The 7712-nt window shown below is 58.0% G+C and overlaps 1 protein-coding gene across 4 annotated transcripts in view; it reads left to right on the forward strand.

The window, feature by feature from the left end:
- CARD11 (caspase recruitment domain family member 11) overlaps positions 1-7712 on the forward strand; it is a 104657-nt gene that overhangs the window by 42829 nt on the left and 54116 nt on the right. The window contains exon 1 of one of the 4 annotated variants that reach the window (XM_043456142.1): positions 4082-4245. The exons of 2 other annotated variants lie outside the window; for them this stretch is intronic. The gene's annotated coding sequence lies outside the window, so the exon portion shown is untranslated. Of the gene's footprint in view, positions 1-4081; positions 4246-5924; positions 6416-7712 lie in introns of those variants that run through there. One more of the 4 variants, XM_043456143.1, reaches the window with a different exon arrangement.

A 7712-nucleotide genomic window follows, 5' to 3' on the forward strand; every position in this document is an offset into this window, starting at 1 on the left:
GGTACGGCCTTCGGGTGAGAGGGGGTTAGACAGGGTCCTGGGTGGAGGCCTCGTGATGGGCTTAGTGATCTTGGAGGAAGAAGAGACCGCAGAGCCCCTGCCCTCCCCGAGCTCACACCAAGGAGCCATGAGGACAGAGCGAGAGGGCGACGCCTGTGAACCAGGGGAGGCCTCACCAGACACCCACCCGCCAGCACCCTGATCGCAGCTCCCGGAGCTGGGGAGATCGACGCCCGTTGTTTGAGCTGCCTGGACAGTGGTATGTGGGCACTCAGCCTCTAAGCGGACCGAGACCCCAAGTGACCTCAGGCAAAGCCTGCGGCTTCTCTGAGCCTCGGTTTCCTGGAAGAACAGCATCAGGACTGCCGGGAGGAGGACAGGAGGTGCGGGGAAGCGGGGCTTCCCTCCGCGTGTTCCTGCAGGAGGACTGGGAACAGGGAGGAATAAGCGCCCAGTGTCTCCAAGAGAGCCGCCTGAAGCCGGTGCCCTGCCCCGTCTACGTCCTCCTCCTCAGTTCAAGGCGGCAGTTAGGCCATCAGCACCTGAGACGTGCGCGGACGCCCGGAGACCGGGGAAGCTCTGTCCTCAGGAGGAAGGCTGGCCTGTCCCGGCGGGGGGGCGTGCCCGCCGCAGACCACACGGCTCCCAGGCCCCGGCACCCTCCGGCCGGCTTCCCTTCTTCCAAGCGTCTCCGCGCCCGCGTGCTCCCCTGCAAGCTCCGTGCTGTCCCCACGTGACAGAGGAGACACCCAGGACTCGGGAAAGAGGCCGGAAGGCCCCCGTCTGCCCTGCAGACTCACCCCCACTGCTGTGCCCCGAGCCTGACCCGGAGAAGCCTGTCTGTGGCTCCCTGACCTTTGGCCTCTCCTTCAGTCTGACCACTGGGAGAACACAGGGAGGGCAAAGGTCAGGCGATTCGTCATCCGGCCCCTCGCTGGGGGCCGCCTTGAGGTTTGCAGAGCCCACCCCCCCACGCACCCACCGCTTCAGTTCCACGGGAACTGCGGTGGTGCAGCCCAGGAGACTGCCCTCTTCCCGGTCAGTCTGCACTGACCTCCCTGCCACAGCTTTGCAGATTATCCATTAACCACACTCTCCCCAAACCCAGCTTTATCGCATCTGTGTCCTGCTGGCCCCTGACCTGCCCAGGGTCACCCAGGTGGTCAGTGGTGTCCACAGCATCCTGCCAGTAGCCACTGTGGGGGTCCTGTCTGGAGGTGCCTAGTGGGGAGGAGATACATGAGGTGACAGCAATCAGGGAGAGCTTCCTGTAGGAGGAGGCGTTGATGAGGGCGGGCCTTGAGGTCAGGTAGGAGTTTGACTAGCAGACACAATTCGAGATGCTTTCGGGTGTGTTTGTGTCCTGAAGCTGAGTAACAGATTCCCACAGTCAGGATGGCTTAAGACGAAAGAAACAATGTTCTCGCTCAATCATAGAGGTCACAAGTGTGAAATCAAGGCAGGCCCATGCTCCCTCCAGGGAGGACCCTTCCTTCCTTTGAGTTTCTGGTGGCTCCAGGTGTTCCATGGCTCGAGGCCTCATCACTTTGTCTCTGCGTCCACTGTCACATAGCCGTCTTCCCTCTGTCTCTGCGTGTGTCTTTGGGTCTCAGCTTAGTTCAGTTCAGTCACTCAGTCATGTCCGACTCTTTGCAACCCCATGGACTGCAGCACGCCAGGCCTCCCTGTCCATCACCAACTCCCGGAGTTTACCCAAACTCATGTCCATTGAGTCAGTGATGCCATCCAACCATCTCATCCTCTGTCGTCCCCTTCTCCTCCTGCCCTCGATATTTCCCAGCATCAGGGTCTTTTCAGATGAGTCAGCTCTTCACATCAGGTGGCCAAAGTATTGGAGTTTCAGCTTCAACATCAGTCCTTCCAATGAAAACCCAGGACTGACCTCCTTTAGGATGGACTGGTTGGATCTCCTTGCAGTCCAAGGGACTCTCAAGAGTCTTCTCCAACACCACAGTTCTAAAGCATCAATTTTTTGGCAGTCAGCTTTCTTCACAGTCCAACTCTCACATCCATACATGACCACTGGGAAAACCAGAGCCTTGACCAGACGGACCTTTGTCAGCAAAGTAATGTCTCTGGTTTTTAATATGCTATCTAGGTTGGTCATAACTTTCCTTCCAAGGAGTAAGCGTCTTTTAATTTCATGGCTGCAGTCACCATTTGCAGTGATTTTGGAACCCCCAAAAATAAAGTCAGCCACTGTTTCCACTGTTTCCCCATCTATTCGCCATGTAGTGATGGGACTTGATACCATGATCTTAGTTTTCTGAATGTTAAGCTTTAAGCCAACTTTTTCACTCTCCTCTTTCACTTTCATCAAGAAACTCTTTAGTTCTTCTTCACTTTCTGCCATAAGGGTGGTGTTATCTGCATATCTGAGGTTATTGATACTTCTCCCAGCAATCTTGATTCCAGCTTGTGCTTCATCCAGCCAGCGTTTCTCATGATGTAAAGCCCCCTAATCCAAGAGGACCTCGTCTTCATTTAGCTATATCTGCAAAGACCCTGTTTCCATAAAAAGTCACATTTTTGAGTTTCCAGGCAGACATGGGTTTGGGGGTCGCTGTTCAGCCCAGTCCACCTGGGAGGCATAGAAGAATGAATGGTCCCGGTAGAGGGAGACTGGGAGGGCATGTGAGGTGGGAAGTGTGGGGTGTGCAGGGTGAGAGAATGGGGTCTTTACTCAGCTGGTCGGGGTCCGAGATCAGCAAATCTAAGGGCCAGCGCTGGCAGGGGGGTCGGGGGCAGGGTGATAGGGCCACATTGGGAAACGGGGTGGGGGCTCCTTACAGAGTTCAGGGTGCACCCGCCCTGTGACCTGGCGGTCTTTACTCAAACGACACGACAACACACCCCATGAAGGTTCGTACGGGAATGCCCCCGGGGCTAACCTGGGGCTACGACCCAAATGTCCAACAGCAGGTGAATGCATAAACCATGGCCCACACGTCAGTGGACAAGGAGGGACAAGCCAGGCCCTGGAGAGCCGGCCAGGCTGCTGTATCTTCCTGAGGTCCAGAAAAAGGCAAGACCGAGAGCACAGCCGTGTTGCCTCCGGGGTGGGGGTGGGGAGTAGCACGGAAGAGGCCGTGAGCGCCCTTGCTCGGGCGGCCGCGGGGCCCTGCTTCTTGGTCAGGGTCTCGGTGACCGGGCGCTTTGCGTTCAGAGCGTTCGTTTAAGATGCACGCAGCTGACTGGTCCTCCTGCCGTTGTGTAACAAGGAAAGGGAGCAGAAAGGCTGGGAAGCGGGATCAGGCTGAGCTGGAGGCCCGGGCTCTGCGTGGCGTGGGGCCAAGGAGCCTGGCGTGAGAAGCTGCTGTCTGGTGGCGGGGGAACAGGGGGCCTGTCGGCTTCCAGGAGCGGGGCGGGCTGACCTCTCGTATCCTCCTAGGCCTGCAGGGCAGGCTGTCACATGTCACCTCGGCCTTGCTCACAGTCTCCCTGAGAGTCTGCTGACCCGTCCACTTCTAGGGCCTACCAGGGAGTCAGGTGGTCCCCAGCCCCGCTGCAGCCTGCGGGGGGCTGTCCAGCGGGACTGGGCAGAGAGAGGTGGGCACCGTGGTGAGAGGAGCTGAGTCAGCATCCAAGGAGGATGTTGGGAGGAGAAGAGAGCATGGTGGGGCGCTTGGCTCTGGGCAGCCCCGCGGGGGGCCCCCGGAAGCATCGTCCGTCTGGGAAGGTTCTGGGTCCTGCGCTTCCCATCAGGCAGCCTCCCTCCTCCACGCAGCTGACAGTCAAGACCGTGGCCTCCCGGGCGAGGTCTGCACAGCTGGAGGGGCCCCAGGAAGGATGGGCTGAGCTACTGCCCCTTCCCCTCCCCTCCCGCCCCCCCATCCCCGCTGCCCACCCCCCCACCATGGCAGACGCAGCCCTCCTGCTCCGCAGCGCCCCGCCCACCCGCAGACCCTCAGTCTCCTCCTCTCCCAGCCTCCCCCTCCGCAGAAAGTCACCCACAGCCGCTGCTCAGAACAAAAATAAAAAGGGAAGTGTGGCAGCCCCCCAGCCCCCACCTCTGCCCCTGCTAAAAATAGAGGCAGCCTCTGAGCGGGGTGTTGAGTGTGGGCTTCCGGGGAGGGGGGTGCACTGCTGTCTGCAGCCTCAGCATTTCCTGGGGGCCTGGCAGTCACCGCGCTGGAGGAGAGGGATTTGGAGAGGACCACGGAGAGACAACCCCCCCCCCGAGCTCTGCTGGCCAGACCTGGGGCTGAGCTGGTTTGCAAACCCGTGAGTATATTTTCCAACCGGCCGGTCCTCTTGCTCTGACGGGTGTGCGCCCAGCTCGTGAGCCCACATCCTCGGTCAGGCAGCATCCTCTGGAGCAGGCGGGGGCCGCTGTGGAGCCCCTAACCCCCTCACCGATCCGTCGGAACCGTGAGCGTGCACGGCTTCATCTTAATTTCCTAAACAAGCAGGAGACTCGACAGCGGGTGCTGGACCGCTGTTTTAGGCTGTAGCTTTGATTGCACAGAGCGTGGACTAGAGCCCAGAGAAGCCTTTCAATAAATGCCTGATGATCGATTTGGACCAGAACTCCGTTTTTACATGCTGGTGTTTTTTTTTTTAAACCTCTCCTTCCGAGGGAGTACCCTGTGGAGGGCCGAGGCATGGGGGTGGGTGCCTGGTGTGTGTTCCTGTTGAAGGAGGGAGATGCCTGCAGCCCAGCTGGTGGAGAGGAAGTGTGCGAACATCTGTCCCCAGAAGCTGGGGCCTCGCCTTGATCTGCGGCTCACAGCCCCACCGCCTTGCCCTCCCTGGGGTTCCCGCCCTCCCCGGGGAGCACCTTTCAATCAGTTCCTCCAAGGTGCATTAAGATTCCATGTGCAGAGAAGCCAGCCTGTTACTGAACGTTGGCCAACCGCTCAGCAGGGTCCAGCCCCTGCCTGCAAGCAAAATGGAATGAGAGAGGGGGACTGCAGAGCTGAGCTGGCAGGAGACCTTTGATCCAGAGAGGAAGGGTGTGATGTGGGGTGAATGGCATCCCAAGGGAGTCGGAGGCCTGGGCCCCCCGGGGGTGTCGCCCTCACGGAACTTCCTGGATGCATCTCCGAAGGTTCCCCGTTTCCTCATGCAGAGCTTCAGGAATCTGCTGAGTCCTAGGGGAGTGGAAGAAAGCTTTGCAGCAGCCCCGGGGGGTCTTTGGCTTATTAGAGATTGGAGTCTACTTTTGGGGGTCACACTGGTTTGAGGGAGTCAGCTGGATCGTGGAGGCATCCTTTCAAATGAGGAAGAGGGATGTGTCCGCCACGCAGCAGGTAACGTCCTGAGATGCAGAAATGTCACCGCCTGGCGGATGAAACCCAGCCGGCTTCAAGGCTGGGCTCGTTCAGTGATTCAGAGGCAGCAGTGCTCTGCTGGTGGGACGTGTCCCTAGGGATTTCCTCAGCGGCCCAGAGGTTAAGAATCCACCTGCCAACGCAGGGAACACAAGTTCGATCCCTGGTCCAGGGAGATTCCACGTGCTGCAGGCAGCCGAGCCCATGAGCCAGGCTACTGAAGCCCACGCACCCTCGGAGCCTCGCTCTCCAGCAGGGGAAGCCTCCGCCATGAGAAGCCTGAACTCTGCAACTGCAGAGTAGCCCCCGCTTGCTGCAACTAGAGACAGCCCATGCACAACAACGAAAACCCAGCCAAAACCCGGCCAGAAATAAATAGTAATTAATGTGCATGCGTGCTAAGTCGCCTCAGTTTTACATGACTCTTTGCAACCTTTTGGACTGTAGCCCACCAGGCTCTGCTGTCCATGGGATGCTCTAGGCAAGAATGCTGGAGTGGGTTGCTATGCCCTCTTCCAGGGGACCTTCTCAACCCAGGGATCGAACCCGTATCTCTTACATAGCCTGCATTGGCGGGCGGGTTCTTTACCACTATTGCCGCCTGGGAAGCCCCAATAGATAAATTAATTTAAAACAAAAACTTGTCTCTCAAGTCCTTACCCATGTACAGTGTCTGGGTGCAGATTTGATGGCTGCCTTAATTATTGGTGATTATGTCATGCGGCGCAGGCCAAAAAAAAAAAAGAACCTTTCTGGTTTGCACCTGATTCATAAGCTTTCGCTTACATGGTGAGAGGCTGGAGATGATCTATGAACATCAAGATTCCCGAATTCCCATCACTGTTCCTTTCAAACAGTTGGTCAAGGTATTTCCAGCACAATCGTGTGGGAAGGATGAAATGTCAGGAAAAAAAAAACACGGGCTCATGTTTGCCGGTGCCTGGCAGCAGAGAAAGTGAAAAGAAAACGCCCTCCAGCCTCCAACCCTGCCAAATTCAATCAGAGACGCCTTGACACAGTCGTCCCTTGAGAGGCTGGCCGTGGCGCTCCTGGGGAGGAAAGTCCACGTGTTCGGAGGTGTTTTGCGACCTTGTCTTCCCGACTCCCCTGACGTGGAAAATGTGAGTCTTCGGCGTTTGTGTGTTTCTAGCTGGCGTGTGGCTTTAAAACAGGTGAGCCGGATTACAGGAAACCGCTCAGATTCGGAGGCCAGGTGCCCACGGTCTCGGGAGGCTTCAGAGCAGGCGTGTGATGACTTGGGAGGCCGAGTCGGGAGCCAGGCGTGCTTCCCGGCTAGGCCGGCGTGGCCCCCCAAGCCCTCCCCCCGGCCCGGCGCCCCCACCGCCCACTCTCCTCCCTTGACGGACGTCTTGCTTCGTTTCTCTGTCCTGTTCTCACCCCGCACCTGCGGCTACTAAATAAAGCTCCGAGTTCCTGTTCCCTTTTCTCTGTCCCTGTCTCTTCTTCGTACCCTCACCCGCCTCCCTCTGCCTCTCTCTCCGTTTCCTGGACACAGAGGTTCTCATTTTCTGCTCCTCCGATCCCCAGGCTTCCAGAGCCTGAGGTTTGAAACGCCAGGGGAGTAAGAGCATGTGTCTGTCTGACACCCCTGCCCGCCCGGGTGTCCCCCCACCCCCGCCTCGGCTTCCTTATCTCTTCATCAGAATTGATGACGCCTTCGGCAGGGCTGTTAATGGGTTCCAGTAATCTGGGCTGTCGACCTGGTACCTTGCGTGTGCTCGAGAAATCGTCGCTGTGGTCATTGATTTGCTTTGATTCGAGGTGACGTGGGCATCACGAGTCCACTGTTTTAACGTGACCAGTTCTGCAGCGTTTGCACCTTCACGATGTGCCACCGCCACCTCTGTCTAGTTCCAAACCGTGCTCGTCACCCGCAGGTAAAGCCCCGTGCCCACCAGCGGCCACCCCGTCCTGCCTCCCGCCACAGCCCCTGGCCGCCGCCAGCCTGCTTTCTGTCTGAGTGGTTCGCCCCCGTTCTACACTTTTTGTATCGACTGCATCGCACGGTGTGTGGCCTTTGGAGTGTGGCTTCTTTGCTCAGTTCGATGCGTTCAATGTTTTTGTCCATGTTGTGGCATGGATCGGGGCTTCGTTCCTTTTTACAGCTGAATAGTATTCTGTTGTGTGTATATGATGTCTTCCCTTGAAGCGTCACTGGTGGTGGGGGTTCGAGGCTGCCAGGACTGGGAAGGGAGCTGGGCAGAGGGAGGTGGGAGATGTGAGGACGTGGCCTGTGGCCCTGCCCACCCCCAGGGCAGTTCTGTCCCATGGCTGGGACAGCTCCATGCCACCCCTCTGAGGGCCAGGTGGGAGAAGTCTGCCGTGTGACTCTGCTCCTGATGTTCTAGCAGTCAATGACAGCCAGCCTTGATGATCCAAAGGAAAAGGAAACTGGAA

The sequence above is a fragment of the Cervus canadensis genome, chromosome 32, assembly GCF_019320065.1.
Source record: "Cervus canadensis isolate Bull #8, Minnesota chromosome 32, ASM1932006v1, whole genome shotgun sequence".
Lineage (NCBI taxonomy): Eukaryota > Metazoa > Chordata > Mammalia > Artiodactyla > Cervidae > Cervus > Cervus canadensis.